Raw genomic sequence first — 17786 nt, 5'->3', positions numbered from 1 at the left:
GAGCCAAAGGAGCTGTCTGGAAACCGTCACTAGTGAATTCTCTGAGGTTCTGTCTGAAGACTGGCTTGGGGACAAGGAGTGGGAAGAAAAGGGCTACCATGACTGTGCTCCTTCCACATGCCTGCCACCGGCTCCTCCTCTGTTACCCCTTCTTCACCTCCCATCTTCACGATTCTCAACTCTTTTTTTCAGCTGTGCAAAGTGAAGGCCTTGGACATTAGGGTAACTACCCAAAGTCACAAAGCTGGCAAGGAGAACGAATGTCTGACGCCACCCTCTTCACCCCCAAAGCTCACGAGAGGAGACAGCTGACATTTAATTTTTCATGATATTCCAAAGAACTGTCATTTCTTACTGTTAACATTCACTCTTTTTTTTTTTTTTTTTTTTTTTTGTCTTTTTAGGGCCACACTCGAGGCATATGGACGTTTCCAGGCGAGGGTTGAATCAGAGCTAGAGCCGCTGGCCTTTACCACAGCCACAGCAACACCAGATCCAAGCTGCATCTGTGACCTACACCACAGCTCACAGCCATGCCAGATCCATGACCCACTGATCGAGGCCAGGGATCGAACCCACATCCTCATGGATACTAATCAGGATTGTTTCCGCTGCACCACCATGGGAACTGCTGTTAGCATTCACTCTTATGAGAGTGTTTTCCCACTCACGAGTACCATGTATTTGTTGAGATGAATCTGGATAACATCAATACTGTGGCAGAACATAACAGGACAGTTCAGGTTCTTAACCCAAAGCTCTGTTTCTCTTTAAGATACTCTAAAAAAGCTATAACATTGGCTTCTAATTCTGTGCCACCAGCTCTCCCACCAGCTCAAGTAATTGTCCTTAACTACTAAGTGTAATTTAACTTTTTTTGTTTGGATGGTTCGAAAGATGTTGGAAGGAAAATCAGACCCATGTGTCAAACTATTTTTTCTAATGTGTGGAACAGCACCTGGCTTTCCCCTAGAGCAGTTCAGCTTCTGTAATCCGACAGGAATAGAGGTCAACCAGACTTTTATTAAAAATATCAAAAGAAGAAACACACAGGTGTAAGTCAAACACGTAAGTCTGCAACTGTAGAACACATAACCTGTGTAAAACGTTTATATTCCACCGACAGAGGCATGCTAGGCAGCAAAGAGCTTCAGTCCACAGCTCCAATTCTAGAATTATACTCTCGAATACACAGTCAGACAACCTTAACTTTATATACCCTAATGACATACATGGTAGTGAGACAAAGAAGGAAAAAGCTACTCTGAGAACCTCTGTCTCCAAACCCAAATCTCATCTCCTCCACCTTTTAACTGCAAGGGATAAAGGCACCCCAGGGGGTCTAATGATGCACTCACATCTGCTGCATTAACACTGGTTTGAAAACGAGGAATAAATGTCAAGCCCCGGGAGGCTGTTAACTCTTCCATGCACGCACAGCCCTTCCACCATGGTTGTGGAATGAGTGGGCATGAGGGTTTGCATTCCTCCCAGTTTGTTGTTTTTTTTTTTTTTAATGGCCACACCCATGGCTTATGGAAATTTCCAGGCTAGAGGCTGAATCAGAGCTGCAGCTGCCAGCCTACGCCACAGCCACAGCCACAGCCACACTGGATCCCACATCTGCCACCATCACCACAGCTTGGGGCAATGCCGGATCCTTAACCCACTGAGTGAGGCCAGAGATCAAACCTGCATCCTCACAGAGACAACACCGAGTTCTCGATCGGCTGAGCCACAGTGGCAACTCTGAATTTTTCCTAGTTTGGATCCTGACTGTCTAGACTTGTCTCCAAGTTGAGGTCCTGATTCTCCAGCCATGAGGCAGGAGGAGAGGGTGAGGAAGGGTGACTGTATGAAGAGCGGGGCTGGGCTACGCAGGCAAGCCCTGGAGGGGGCAATGCCACACACTTGAAAATCGTGAGCGAAAATCGTGAGCAAAAAGTAGCTCTGGCCAGCGAAGGAGAGATCGTGTCCAACCTGAACTCCCAACCCTGACCCCCATGGAGGGTCCACCATACACAGAGGCCATCTATCTTGGTTGAAGTTCTAAAAATTCTGGCTAAAGTGTCTAAAATTCCTGAACACAGACTTCCCGACTCATGGGAGATGAGAAGCAGCAAATTAAAAGGCAAGAGGCACCTACACGGATGACAGCAAGAGCTGACAGGGGACACAAAAGGAAAAGAGACAATCATTTTAAAAAGCCAACCCGCTATAAAACTCAGCTGCCATCTAGGGCCACTGAGAGGGACAAATGGATTAACAAACTTCAGTTGCTCCTGAGTCATGGCCATTTCCGAGCATGCTAAAATAATTTATGACAAGCACAGGAGAGAAATACGGCTCGGTAGCCAAACATGTAAAAGAGATTTAGGAATCTTAGTTCACACCAAGTTCATGGTGAATTAAGCGTGCCTGGGCCTGCCTGGGAGCTCTGCACTCTTAGGACACAGTAACAGAGGCTGCATGGCCAGGGTGAGCCGGCAGGTGACTCCTCCCAACCCCACAGCACCCTGGTGGGCTCTGTCCATTTCTGGACTTGCTTGTGTAGCGAATAAAAAAATAAGTGTGCATTCAGATGAGAGACACACCAGGACCCTAAGTGTTAAAAATGAGTCATATGAGAAAGGGGGTTTTTGGGGTTGTCATTGTTTCTAGATGGAGGGGGGTGGGGGCTGGGGTACATAAACCCAGTATGGAGGACTGAAGGGGAGCTGCTGCTGAAGCGGGGAGGGGTACTGGGGGAAGTGGCAGAAGGATTCTCAGGGAAAGACACACATTTGTGCTGCAATTGACCCTTTCTTCCCTCCCTCCCCCACTTCCTCCCCTCCTTTCTTCCTTCCTTTCTTCAATCCCTCCCCTCCTTCTTTCCTTGGGTACCCGAGGCATACGGAGGTTCCCAGGCTAGGGGTTGAATTGGAGCTGCAGCCACCAGCCTACACCACGGCCACAGCAATGCGGGATCAGAGCCACGGCTCCAACCTACACCACAGCTCATGCCAATGCCAGATCCTTAACCCACCGAGCGAGGCCAGGGATCGAACCTGCATCCTCATGGATACTAGTCGGGTTCCTTAACACTGAGCCACAACAGAAACTCCTGCAACTGATCCTTTCAATGATTTGCCTGCATTCACGCCATATCACCAGTTCAGAGGACTTGTTTCTCAAACTCGGGGGACCTGGAGTATGGGTCACAGCGTCTGTGCCACTAGGCACTTGAAGCCACAACGTACGTGACTTTGGTATGGGTGTGGGGCGGGGGTTACAAACTGGCCACACAAACACCCTGTCTGTAGTTTGAACAATCTCCCTCCTTTGAGTCTTTTAAATATGAGTGGATTTACCACTGAAAACACATTTCCAGATTTTTTTAAACCACCTGCCCTCTGGCAGCCCAGGCCTGCAGTAGGCATGGGGACAGTGGTCTAGAAGTAAGGCCAGTTTCCTGCCTTGGTCACTACCTTCCATAGTTACAGCCACCTCCTTTAAAATGGAAACGATTCCACCTCCTAGCCCACTTCACCTTTGTAACCTAGCCTGCCTGGCATTGGAGGTCGCTAAGACTGCCCTGGAGCAATACTTTACTTGATTTAAATGCAACAATATTTTATATATTTAAGACCGACAGGGATATATCACAGAGCAATGTAAAACACATGTGCACTTTTTTTTTGTTTTTTATTTATTTTTTTTGCTATTTTAAGACTGCACAGCATATGGAAGTTCCCAGGCTAGGGGTCCAATCGGAACTACAGCCGCCAGCCTACACCACAGCCACAGCAACGCAGAATCCAAGCCGCGTCTGGAACCTACACCACAGCACACAGCAATTCAGGATCCTTAACCACTGAGCGAGGCCAGGGATCGAACCTGCATTCTCATGGACCCTGGTTGAGTTCGTTAACCTCTGAGCCACGAAGGAAACTCCAACACACGTGTACTTTTAAGACAAAACCTCTACCAGCCCTGAGGTGTTGAAGAATTTCCAAGCTATAGGCTCTTTCAAGAGTCACCACAGGCTGTACTCTGCTTCCTGAGGGGTGGCAGTTTCTCATCTTGTTATGTTTTGGGGCGGTGGTTCTCAAACAGGGGCAGTTTTGTTCCCAGGCAATGTCCAGAGACATTTTTGGTTGTCAGAGTTGAGGGCAGGGTGCTACTAGCATCTAGTGGGTAGAGGCCACGGAGCTGCTGAAATCCCATTATGTACAGGAGAGCCAGGAGGACAAAGGATTTCCCAGTCAAAAGCTGAGGCTGAGAAACCCTGCTTTCGAGGAATGTTTGAGAAGAGCTAGAGGATTTAGGGTATTCTGAGGCTCCTCAACATCCAGCCCCAAGTAGCATCCCAAATGCATCCAGGCGTCCCTGTCTGGTCGCTTCTCCTCCACCCCTCACAGGTCCTGAAAGCCTTTGCCCCTTCACATGCTCAACTTGCCCTGCCCCAAGGTATTAATGCCACACCCTTCCAGGCAGCCCTGCCTACCTTTGAAGGTTGCCCTCAAAACTACCTCCTCCTAGAAGCTGACCTCAAGGTCCCCTCGCCAACTTGAGATCACTTCCTTCTGTGTTCTTTTCTTTTCTTTTTTTCTTTCTAGGTCCGTACCCACGGCATACAGAGGTTCCCAGGCCAGGGGTCAAATCGGAGCTATAGCTGCCAGCCTACACCCACAGCCACAGCAATGCCAGATCCAAGCCACCTCTGTGACCTACACCACAGCTCACGGCAACGCCGGATCCTTAACCCACTGAGCAGTGAGGCCAGGGATTGAACCCACAACTTCATGATTCCTAGTCGGATTCATTTCTGCTGTGCCACAACGGGAACTCCTGTGTCCTCTTATTTTAAACAACTAAAGTGACAAAACAGCAAAACAAAGCATCACCTTGACGATATCATAAATATAACAGCCTTTGTTCTGTGTCATTCCGTCTGTATTTCTATCCCTTCACTTAGGACTTACAGCCCTGCTGTCTGAAGGGCAATGAGCACACATATTCACTCTCGAGTGGTTGAAGGCCTGGGCTCTGTACTCAGGCTCCCATGGACTTGGGTTTCTGTACCGTCTCTTGTCCTCACTTTCTCTTTGCGAAAACCGATGGGAGCACCCTCAATGGACTGGGCTGTTGTGAGGATCAGAACTTAGACCAGGAGGTCAGAGTTCCCAATGTGACACAGCAGGAATGAATCTGACTAGTATCCATGAGGACATGGGTTTGATCCCTGACAACCTCTCTTGGTGGGTTAAGGATGAAGCTTGTTGTGCGCTGTGGTATAGGTTTCAGATGTGGCTCGGTTCCGAGTTGCTGTGGCTGTGATGTAGGCCAGCAGCTACAGCTCCAATTCGACCCCTAGCCTGGGAACTTCCATATGCCTCGGGTTCAGCCCTAAAAAAGCAATCAATCGATAAATAAATAAATATTTTTTTAAAAGAACTTAGACAAGGGGGTTTGGGGCAGCACGGATCCCTTAAGGCCAGGTCCTCTTTAAATCCCACAGTGACACTGGGGCTTTTGGTAGGAATCCCGTTAGCACAGCGAGGGAGACAGCCCCGCCCTGAGACATACCCTGCATTCCCCAGGGACAGAGTCACCTGACCCCAGAGTTGGGATTCTCTGAAGATCCAACAAGATGCTGAGAGAGGGCCTTTTCCCCAAATAGAGATTAAATACCCACCCACCTAAGGCCACAGCAAGGAGCCCAGACCCATTTGTGTCCGCTGTAGAATTCCTGAAATAGCTTGGCGCATTTTATTGTGCTCAGCCCCGGAATACAATTCCAGTACTAACATCCTTTAGAGTCTAAGCTGGCGGCATAGACTTCAGCTCCCAAGTGGTAAAAACACTCGGCAAGCTCCCAAACACCCTGTAAGCAGCAATGAGTTCAGCAGAGAATGCTGCAAAATGCATCAACCAAAGTATGTGCCCCCGTGACCAAAAGAGAAAACCGAGGGACTCTCCTAAAGAGGTAAGTTATCAGCAATGCAGGGCCCACAGGGTTAGACAGAACCCACAGGACAAGCCAGGCTCCTTACAGCTGTATTGCTTATGCAGAACAAATCGAGGGACAAAGACGTAATGACAGGAGTAATAACACATCTGGCATGTGGCCTTGCTGGTGTGGGATCCCATTATCATCCTAGAGATGGCAAAGGAGGAGCAAGTAAACCAAGCCATAAACAAGCCTCTCGGACTCCCAGGGTTTTGAAAAGGGCATGTGCGAGTAGCCATGCATTATTTAGCGTTAAGGAGGCGGGGACCTCAGACGGCAATTGCAAGAACAGCTTGTCCGGTTTGCGCACAAGCCTGGGGTTGCTCCTGGATGCCCCATTTTCCTTTATAAATGTATTACGCCCCCTTGATCGGATGTTGTCAAGCTTCAGGCAAAGACAAGAGCCAGCTGCCAAACTAAATTCATCTCAGTGGTTACTGAGAGGAGGGGAAAAAAAAAAATTCTAATTATTCCAGCATCGTCATGAAACAGGTAACCAAGAAACAGAGCTTCACATCCTCTGCCACGGAATACCATACAGTCTGAATTTAGTTTCACAGGACTACACAGTGGCTGCAGGGGCTGCTAAGTTTATATTTCTCAACAAGTAAATGTGACCAAGAGGCTGAAGGCTTTACATTTCCATCATCATTAAGTAAAGATGTACTACGTAAAATCCAACAGCAGAGCAAAGCGGGAAATCGAGACTCAAGGGTGCACATGCTTTTCAGGGAGGATGCTCTGGGGATGCCAGCCCCTATTTAACCTGAAAGTCAAAGGCGAGGGCTGTACACTCGACACCTCACTGACTCATCCCCAGCAGCCCATCAGGAAAGGTGCTGTTGATATTCTCATCTTCTAAGTGTAGCTAAGTGAGTCTCGGAGGCTGAATAATGTGTCGGAACGAAGCCACACAGCTGCTCAATCCTAGGCCAAGCCAAGAATCAAACTGTCTGCCTGACTCCAAGGCCCTGCCTTTTACTTAGGTAAATGCGTAGCTCCACCAAGAACCCTGAAAGCCAGCATGAGACAGTGTAAATGAGAAAAGGCTACTAATCAAGGAAAAGTAAATGAGCGAAGAGAAACGGCTGTTGCTCCACAGGACAAAGATGACCTTTTTTCTTTCTGTCTTTGTAGGGCCACCCCCAAGGCATATGGAAGGTCCCAGGCTAGAGGTCAAGTCAGAGCTGTAGCTGCCAGCCATAGCTCATGGCAACACCAGATCCTTAATCCACTGAGTGAACCCAGGGATCGGACCTGCGTCCTCATGGATACTGGTCAGGTTCATTATTGCTGAGCCACAAGGGGAACTCCCAAAGATGAACTTTTCACAAGAGATTTTCTGCAGGCAGAGCCGTACCCTCTCCTTGGAAGAGGGTGGCTGTTATCGAGCCCTGAGAAGAGCAGTCACAGGGCTAAGCATCTACGAGGCCAAAAGGAACACCTGAGCTCTATCACTGCTTCTAAAGGCTTTCGCCAGCATTCCCAGAACACTCCAATGTGTGCGTTCTGAGCCCTGGCCCTCTCTTTGCTCTGACATCCTCTCTGCATCCTCTGACACCCTAGATGGTGACTATCAGTCAACAGTCCCCTGGAGCGGGAGGCTCTCGGCTGTGGCGCTGGTGGAGGGACTCACTACAGACCATCCCCTGACCTCACAGGACAGAAAAAAGAAACCTGGAAGTTTTAGCCTAAGTTTACACTTAAACAGAAGAGAATGGAGCTTCAAGGACCAGGTGACTGAAGCAGAGATGGGCCCTGCGGGTCTGTCAGAGGACATGCGGCTGGTCATGAGGCAGGTCAACAGCAAGGCTAACCTACTAACCAGCAGACCCAACTTACACCTACACGAAAGGTCTGCTGGGGAGGACTGGCACTCGTTCCCATGATGCTACTGCCACTCAACCATTCACTGTCTGTGACAGCCACGCCAAATTCTAATTAAAAACCAGCACTCTCCTGATTTAGAATCTACCTCATTCAGATTCAATGCAACTGCCTTTTACTTTTTTTTTTTAGCGCCATACCCAAAGCATATGGAGGTTCCCAGGCTAGGGGTCCAATCAGAGCTATAGCTGCCAGCCTATGCCATAGCCACAGCAACGCGGGATTCGAGCAGTGTCTGTGACCTACACCACAGCTCACAGCAACGATGGATCCTTAACCCACTGAGCGAGGCCAGGGATCAAACCTGCAACCTCATGGTTCCTAGTAAGATTCACTTCCACTGTACCACGATGGGAACTCCCCTTTTACTGAATTTCTCCCCAAAGAAGGAAGATGAGTGGTTATGCAGAAAAGGTCAAAAGGGCAGCAGTTTTTGCAAGGAATCCCAAATGGAGAGCACCCCAAATGTAATCTCTGTGCTTCCTCCCCTTTAATCAGAGAAGATTTAGAAAACACAGAAAAGTACAGTCATACTGTGTGCTGCCTACCTCGATTTAATAGACACCAACCTTTAACCATAGTTGCTTTCAGATTTTTTGAAAGAATATGTTACAGCTTAACCTGAAGCACCCTTTTGCATCCATCCTTGACGTCATTCTCTTGCCCTAAGATAGGCACTCCACCGAGGCTGATGTGAACCTGCCCTTCCAGTTTTCCATACAACATAACCTTCCACACATGTACAAAACTGTTTCTCTTTCAGAGTTCCCACTGTGACGTAGTGGGTTAAGGAGCCAGCATTGTCTCAGCAGCAGCTCAGGTTGCTGCTGACGTGCAGATTTGATCCCTGGTCCAGACATTTCCACATGCAGTGCCCCCACCCCCCAAACTAGAATAGAAGCATTATTATGATTAAATAATGTGCTTAAAGCGCCTAATATAATGTGTCTGGCATACAGCAAGTGCTCACAAAATGTTAGTTGCTATCCTCCTCCTCCTCAAAAAGTAGTCTCAAAGTCAGAGCCTGCCCTTCAGGCATAAGTCCATTTTACAGGTGGTGAAACTGAGCCTAGGAAGTTAACTGGACCTACCAAGATCACTCAGACCGGCTAAAGCAGAGCCAGGACTCCGGGGACTCCACGCTCCACAGTCTATCACTATGCTGCACTGCCTCACATGGCCCCCTATAATCATGCAGAAACAACAGTCAGAAACTCAATCAAAACAAAAGCACATCAACTAAGCAACCAAGAAGCTCCAAGCGCTGCGGGCATAACCAGAATCTGGTGAAATCACAGTTTAAGCTTGGAAAGAGATGTCGTGTTTAAGGACACGGGTGGGTACTACCACATTTAATTGTAAAAGCCTGGCTGCTTACTTTTTATTAGCCACAATCTTAATTAAATAGCCACCCATGAAGAGGCAACTGAGAACCACCACCGCCACAGCTGTGCGATGTTCCTGCAGGAGGAGCCCCAGGCTTCCTTCCTAGCAAGAGCTACTCAAGTCGCTTCCGCTTCCCCAGGTGCCAACCTCCCAACAGCGTGTGGATCCAGCCAAGCCACCTGCAGACCATCAACCACCCCCCCACCCCCTCTGCCCCAGGCTCTTCCACTAACATCCAATTAAGTGCTAAAGTGCCCACGATATTTCCTGCCTGGGCAGCTGCTGTGACACCCTTGGTCAAACTGTTGTAAAGTGAGCTAACTGCGCCGCTTCCAGGTCAGGTGATCTGATGGGAAAGAGCTAGTTAGCAGTCCTGTGCTTCCATGTGCAAGGCTGTTACAAGTTGCGATATCCTGAGGCCACTGGATCTCCATTTCTACGTGGAGCTCAGTGGAGAAGGGCTCTTAAGAACTTACAAGGATGCTCCAATGTTAGAAAACTCTCAACGACACACTCCACAGGAAAAGGAGGCGGCTTGGAACAAGAGAACCGTGTTGGCTCTGGATCAAAACAGAGCTAAGCCCCAGATCTAAGGAGGAACACTTGTTCCTTGAGTAGAGCTATGGCTGCTATTACCTCTCCCTTCTGCTGGTAAAACCAAACACGCAGACAAACTAGCCACAAGCATTAGGGTGCGGTGGGGTGGAACGCAAAAGCTGCTACAATAGCACAGAAATATCTTAATGGTTCACGAATTACAGCATCTAGAGATGCACAAAGGCTCTGCCAAGGAGTCCTGGGCAGAGGTGAGAGGAAGTGCATCAAAACACCCGCTGACGGCTTCCCCTGGAGTCAGCCTCATTCTGAGAGACAAAGAAAAACAGTATCTGTCCCTCACGTTTCAGAATAAAAACATCTCAAAAACATGCCCCACAGCCACATCCACAATCGTCTTTAGGGCCAAAGTACCGGGAAGTGGGAAGGGAGATGAAGCGGAAGCCAGAGCTTGGTGCCTGCTCCCAGCAGGCATGTTCAGGACAGCTGGTCCTCTGCAGATTATAGTAATAGTTTTATTTTTAAAAAATTTTTATTATAGTTGATTTACAATGTTCCATCAATTTCTTCTGTACAGCAAAGTGACCCAGTTATACATGTATATACATTCTTTTTTTCACATGATCCTCCATCGCAAGTGATTAGATGGTTCCCTGTGCTATCAAGCAGGAAGGATTATATTAATAGCATCAAAGGAGCAGAAATTGTCAAATGTAAAAATTCAGTCAATTCCCTTTGGCATTATCCATCACCTTGCGTGTAAATTCGCAAACGTCACTGAGAAGGTGCGAGCGGGTTACCTGTCCACATGCCTGATTCCTTCCCATCCGGTCATGACAAATGGCAGAAGCAGGAAGGGTGATCTGCTTCCATCAGCCTCCACGGCAGCTTTCCACACGTTTTCGAACTTTATTCTTTTCCAGCATCTCAGGTTTTGAGAAATCGTTGCAACTGTCTACCTCGTTCTCCATGTCACATTGGCCCCAGCCTTTGCTTTTGCCACTCTCCTCTCCCTCTTTCCCTTCAGAGGAACAAGGCAGCCCCCTCTCTTTTTTAATACGGCCCCTTCTGGCTTTGGCCCATGCAGGAGCATTGGTGGTCCTGGAGAGGCAAAAACTGATGTGGGGAAATGGGCGTGTCCAGAGAGCTTCCCGCTGGACCACGTTCCCCTGCAGCCAGGTTGCCACCTTCAGCTAGAGTGAAGGAAGGATGGGCAGATGGAAGAAAGAGGGGCGCAAGGCAAACAAAGATGACAACCATAAGGCTCCCCGATCTCACGGCGATGGAGGCAGAGGCTACCTCCTGACCTTTGGCAGCATGGTTTCTTGAGCCACACCTTGTGCACATGAAGAAGAGAAAGTAAGCAAGCCTAAGGAAGGTGCCACCATTTTAAAATTTCTTTTCATGTGACAGTGAAGGTGACACAATCAACTAAAGAGCAACTAAAAAGGCAGCCTGCTGGTGGGCCGTCTGTCACCAGCACGGCACCCTTCACCTTCTGCTGGCCCCAAGGCCACGTGCCCCCCACCCCCCACCCCGGCTGGTTTCTGCCCCTCCCCTCACCCCAGCATCTACCACCTGGCCCTGAACACACGCCCACTCCTGGGAGGAAGCGAGGACAATACCCGGAGATGTTTTGATAAGGCTCAACTATTAGATCAAGGCACCCTTTGAAAACCACCTTTCTGAATCCATTCTACAGGCTTCTGATTCAGAAAAGAACATTCTCTGGGAGACTTGGTTGTCAATGATGAGAAAGACGAGAGGCAAGGTACCAGTTTTTGACTAAGAACGTTTCCCCTTTCTCCTGAACATAAGATTATACGCTCTCCATTAAAAAAAAAAAAAAATTGTAAATGAGAGCAAACGAACCATAAGCAGAAAATATCACTTATAACCCCAACCACTATTTACAGGATAGCACATATCCTTTGCATGTACCTATAAGTGAGGGTTATAGGTATGGGTTCTGGGGTCATGTGGACCAGACAGACTCCTAGCTCTGACACCAGTGGTGTGATACACAATTTAATAATTTAAGCCTTAAAATTGTACTGGGGAAATAACAATAAAAAAAATAATACTTTAAGCCTTATACTTATAGGCAAAAAACAAGAGGTATACTACCTTTCCCAAAGATTCGTGAGGACAGTGAAAGGCGATATGGGAAAAGCACACAACGCAGCCCACGCACAGAAGCACTTAATACGTGATGGCAGGCACCACCAGAAAAGTTTCTCATTCATTTGGGCTCTGGGTTAGTTTCCTATGGATGCCACAACAAATTACCACAAACATTGTGACTTAACTCCCATTTATTTTCTTACAGCCCTGGAGGTCAGAATCTAAAATGGTTTCACTTAGGCCAGAATGAGGATTCCCAGAGGCTCTGGGGGGACAAATCATCTCCTTTCTCCTTCCATCCTCTGGTGACGGCAGGCATTCCTTGGCTTAGGGCCCCTTCTCCCATCTTCAAATCTCTCTCAGACTCTGAGCCTCTGTTTCTGTCATCACATCTCTTTCTTCTGACTTTGATCGTCCTGCCTCCCTCTTATACAGACCCTTTTGATCCTATCAGGGCCACCTGGTAACCCAGGATAACACTGCCATCTCAAGATGAAGTTAATCACATAGTCAACGCTCCCTTTAACATGTCTGGTGACGTATTCATAAATTCTAGGGATTAGGACGTGGGCATCTCAGAGGAGGGATGTGCTGTTAGTCGCATTCTTGAACAGCCAGATGAAAGCAACCTGCCAGACGCTCTGACTATATGAAGCTCCCTGAGGATGCTCACATCAATACGTTGGGCGTATTTTCCCCAGTTTGTTTAAATTCTTTCCGCCAAAGTAACACATGGGTCGTCAAATCCTATGGCTCTGTTCTTTTGTCATGTCGCCCACTCATGTTAAGCCTAGGAATTCCTTCCACAGCCAGTCAGGTTTGCATTTGTCTACATATGCAGGTGTCTGCGTGTATCTGACTCACTGCTACAAACTCAAAACATACAGAAACAGATAAAGTAAGAGTAAATTCTTCTTCACCCTGGAAACCACTGGATAACGTGGGATCTACTCTCCCAGAATTTATGCTCCTCATTGACACATGCATATGCATTCCCATTTGTTTATGGGGCCAATTTCCCCACCTAGGTCTCCAGTCCAGCTGAGGTTTCCTTCAGTGAATGCCACACACCTGGGACTCCACCTCTACTCTGTTTCTTTTCTAAAGAACAATAAATCAAGCACTACCTAGGGAATATGTGCTATTTTTCAAGAAAGCATGTTTTGTGGGCTATTTCTGTTGTTCTTCCATTTACCTGAAACCTGGAGATCATCCTCCTACCCACTCTACCTCATGTTTGCAGGCACCTCTGTTCACAAACTGTAGAAATAACACTTGGGCACAATGAACCCAAGTGCAGAGGACTCATCCTGGAAACCCATGCCCGTTAAGTGACAGGTGTCACATTTCCGGTTTTATGGCTGGGGGAAAAGGAAAATGGTTCTATTTGACAAGCGAATGAATCTGTCTTGAATTTGTCACCAAGAAGTCTAGGAATCCAGCAGTCAGGCACGATGGTCACTTATCTGTCACTCACTTCTCCAGAGCTTTGCAGGAAACTGAATGCACACAATCCACACCTAGAAAACTTCCGTTGAGCTAAAGGGGGAAAGAAGCCCAGCCCTGCCCCATAAAAACATGACACGAGGCTATCTGAAAGGCCTCCAGATGCCACAGAGCTGCTGTGGGATGACCCCTAATCACTAGGAGCACCTCCACCATCTCAAATTCCTTTATCAGAAGTCACTTCTCAAGAACCCGTCATGAAAACACATCTAGACGCATTGCAAAGAGCAAATGAAACACACCAGACCTGAAACAGTCACCAAATGGACAAAGGAATAAGCGTCCCTGTGGCTCGAGGCATGAACCTCACTTCTCTGCTTCTGCGGCAACATCACAGCGAGGTGTTTTAACTGCGAGTGAGACAGGTCATCCCAGCCAAAAAGCATCTGCACCCTTTCTGATGGTGATGAGCCCAGAGGCTTTCTGAGGGCACAGTGTGTACTGGACATATCAAAGTGTTTCTTGAAGGGAGCAGCAAAGGAAGCCAGCTTGAAGATCACAAGTAGATCACACCCAATGTGGAGACCGCGGCAGCCCTGGTGAAGGCATCGATCAACAATCACTGAGCAGGATAAGCACCATTCTTAACAGAAGGGGCTCCAAAGGGGATGGCAGTGTTTCTCGCCATCCCTCAGACCCTGGTACCAAACACCTGGAAGGCAGCATCTCTGCCAGTGCTCACAGTGGGCAGCCAATCATATAAATCAGAACTCAACGAGTCTCACTTACATGATGAGACTTACAATCTGGCTGGAGCCAGATACACACCGTCTGAATCAATCTGAAATAATTTAGAGCAGCCCAAGACACACTCCTCATCTCTGTATCTGACAGGCAGGTTAAACTCCTCTCCAAATGTCACCACACCCTTTTAATGCACTTCCAATTGCATGTGAAATTTATCACCTGTCTATGGGCTCTGGGCCTGAGGGCACTGGGACTCTGCCAACCCGGCAGAAGCTGCGGGTCTAGACGGAAAGGGCGATCTTTCTGACATGATCAGAGCACCCTTGGAAGAAAGAGGTTCAACAAAAAAGCAGGATGGTGGGTGGAGGGGACATCCAAGCAAACGTGCCTATGCCATTTCTGCCTTTGGCTTCTGTGCTGACAGTTGAAAAAACGTTAGTTTCTCCAACTTCTTTGATCATAAACAATATTCTCAAAAATCTCTGGCAGCTCCCCAGCGCCTGAGTTCCCAGTGCCTGAGTTCCAAGTGCCACTCTCTGGCCTTAAAGGTCCCTTGTCTGCCACCCCACCCCCCACCCTTTTCAGTTCCTTCGACTCTCCATGGAGGGGTCAAACTGGTCAAGTCCCAGCTGCCTTTCCCTGCATATGTCACACCCTCCAGGGAGAAGGCTGTTTTCTCCTCCAGATACTGAAATCCTATCATCCTTTAAGAGGAGACCCCATGAGCAGCTCAGGCAGAAGCAGATGCTCCTTCTTGCAGTTGTTTGTTTGCACATTCATTTGGCACATAGAGTCTTCCAGCACAGTCATCACTGCCCCTCCTGGCGACACGCATGAGCTGGTCCTGTGCTTCAGGTCTGCCTCCCTTGCTCTCCCTCAGCACCCAGTCCCAGGTCGTAGAAGTGGTCCATGGATGGATACCCTCCTTTTGGGTACTGGGCTCTCAGACCATCATGGGGACTGAGTCACTAACTCCAGGGTTCAGGTGATGAGGAGGGTAAGACAGGAGGGAACAGTGGTGGGTGAGCATTAGGGAGCGCTGGGGACTATGGTAAACTGGACAGGGTGGGCCCCGTTTCCACTGGGTTCTCAACCCCAGCATTTGTTGCCAGGTGAAAATGGGGGCCCCATTTCCCACATTTGCTAGATCATTTTGCGAAAGGAAAAAAAACCCCAAATACCTAGATTTTCAAGTGGAATACTTTGATGTGGGCAACTTACTAATTTAAAAAATCCATATGCTGTGTGGGTAAAGAGAGGCATGTCTATGGGTTCCAAGTGTGAGTCTGGGGTCCATGATTTAGACCTTCCACTGATTTGCTCTACAGCTCTTTATTAAGGGGGTTGTCCTTAATTTAACAGTGAAAATGAAAGATAGTTTCTGCTCTCTGGGAGTTTGAACCCTAGAACTGGATCTGTAATGAAAAGGTAGTGATGGAAGCAAGAAGTGACAGCACATGCTGATAGCGCAGAAAAAGGGACTCTCGAGGTTTTGAGGTGAGAAGGGTTGTCACAGGCCAAGTGCTCACTGTGACCGGCTTCATTCTGGTTTTTGTTTTATTTATTTATTTATTTATTTATTTTGTCTTTTGTCTTTTTAGAGCCTCACCCACGGCATATGGTCCAATTGGAGCTGTAGGTGCCGGCCTACGCCAGAGCCGCAGCAATGCGGGATCCGAGCCACATCTGCGACCTACACCACAGCTCATGGCAACGCCGGATCCTTAATACCACTGAGCAAGGCCAGGGATCGAACCCAGGTCCTCGTGGATATTAGTCGGGTTCGCTAACTGCTGAGCCACAACAGGAACTCCAGGCTTCGGTCTTATTCAAAGAAGCTCTCATTACAGCCCCTCCTACGCAGGGAGTCTGGTACCTCCTACTGTAAGGGATGGTGCCAAGCTCCTTTATTTTCTTCCACCTCCTACTATTTCTCCGCTTTTATCAGGCCAGTTAGTGGCGGCATCAAATACTACTTTGTACAGGGCACGACATAGCGAGCCTTTTATTTCAATGATTTCAGGGAGAAATTAAACAAAGCAAACTTACTGCACTCAATCCTCAGAGGAACCTTAAGAAGAAGCATTCCTTTCATCGTGTCACAGCTAAGGAAAGAGGAGGGAGGGCACAAGGCAACCTACTCAAGGTCACAGAGCGAGTGTAAACCAGGCCTCGAACCCGAGGCCGCAGGCACCACGGCCTGTGCTCTTTGCCCTCCTTGCCAGGAGGTGGCGAAGGAAGTGTGTCACCTGAGCTAAGTGTGACAGCATGGCTGAGAGTAAGAGGGCGGAGCCGGGAAGATGTGACAGGTGGGAGAGTGGCTGCTGGCTGCGCTGGGAGGAGGAACCCTGATTCAGTTGCCAGAAACCTGGGTGCACGGCAGAGCTTCCTTCCGCCTCACGTGTAATAGTCTGGCATCAAACAGGTCTCCTTCCATGGACAAAAATGGCATCACCCACATAAGGTGGTTCCACGCGTTCCTGTCTCTGCTGATGTATTTATTTGAGTTTCAAGTATTTCTGCCTCTTCCTGAGTTGCGAGACAGCAGGGGCTGTCGTTCTGTTTCCATCTTCTGCCACCCAGTAGGAGTGCACGTATTTCAAAATAAATAAACCTTGGGGAACGTATACACTTCTAGATAGGGTGATGAACTAAACCATACTTTTCGGAAATGTATAGAACCTTTGAGAAATGTGTAAATGGGACAAGATTATTTCTAACCTTTTGGAAATGTATAGAGGTGACAAAATTATTACTGAAGAAAACGAAGAAACAGCTGGTCCGAGATTCAGCGGGGAGGCTACGCTGGGCTGAGTAGCTAGGATGACACAGGCTGAAGTGAATGGTGTCACATTCTAGTTTCTGTGCTGGGGGTGGGCTCTGAAGTGTTCCTTGTTACACAGAAATAACAGTGATGGAAGAAGAACCTGTGGAGATCAGAAACGAGCATGATATGAACCAAAGACCGTGATTAACCTAATTCTGTGCACCTGAGTTCCCAAAGTAAGTAATACACAGAATCGCATAACATGCAGAGCAGACAATCCATAAGACAGCCTGCAATAAAAGAAATTGCCAGTTTCAAGGCAACCTGTGTATGATTTTTGCCAGGGGTCTTTCACCCAGATTCCTGCACCTTGATTAGGACCTGCTCCGTGCCATGGGAGCGGACACGAACTTGAACGTGTACAGATTTTCTCTGGGAGGAAAGTCTGCAGTTTGCAGAATCTTGGAAGGATTCCTTATCTTAAGAGAGTTAAAACTAGGGTGAGAAAGGGCAGGAAGTGAAACAGCCGCACTGCAGCAGGCGCCGAGTGTCCTGGGCCACAGAAAGAGGCCCTGGGATGTTCCCAGAGAGGGTCAGGGTGTTGGGGCCCCACATGGAAAAGATCATTACCCCCCAGTGGCTGCAGGCCTCCTGAAGAAAACGGCAGAGAAGCTGGTGGGGCCAGCTCTCTGAGGCTGACCCTGCCTCTCTTCGCCCACTTACTCAATTCCACACAGAAATAAGGGACCCCCAGAACACATCCTGGACTTTCTGAGGAGAGTCCTGAAACCCAAAGTGGGGGGGGGGGTACTTTCCTGCTTTCTTCCAAGTGAAGATCATTGATTTTTAAAGATAGAGGTAGGCATGAATTAGAGCAAAAGA

At 48.2% G+C, this 17786-nt stretch overlaps 1 protein-coding gene and 1 long non-coding RNA gene across 28 annotated transcripts in view; both read right to left on the bottom strand.

Annotated features, from left to right (window-relative positions):
• The window catches only part of MCC (MCC regulator of WNT signaling pathway), a 454523-nt gene that overhangs the window by 171810 nt on the left and 264927 nt on the right, over positions 1 to 17786 (bottom strand). The window lies entirely within an intron of this gene.
• Positions 399 to 7942, bottom strand: LOC146405676 (uncharacterized). Its single transcript, XR_014838541.1, has 3 exons — positions 6195 to 7942; positions 5081 to 5119; positions 399 to 3585 (listed from the first exon to the last, which is right to left on the bottom strand). It is a non-coding gene; the product is annotated as an uncharacterized LOC146405676 (long non-coding RNA).

Source organism: Sus scrofa, chromosome 2, assembly GCF_054392235.1.
Source record: "Sus scrofa isolate SSC_HxYL_T2T_F1_AM1 chromosome 2, Sscrofa_HxYL_maternal_Yorkshire_Landrace_v2.0, whole genome shotgun sequence".
Taxonomy (NCBI): Eukaryota; Metazoa; Chordata; class Mammalia; order Artiodactyla; family Suidae; genus Sus; species Sus scrofa.
The sequence above is the reverse complement of the archived record's forward strand: the minus strand, read 5'-3'. Positions and strand labels throughout refer to the sequence as shown.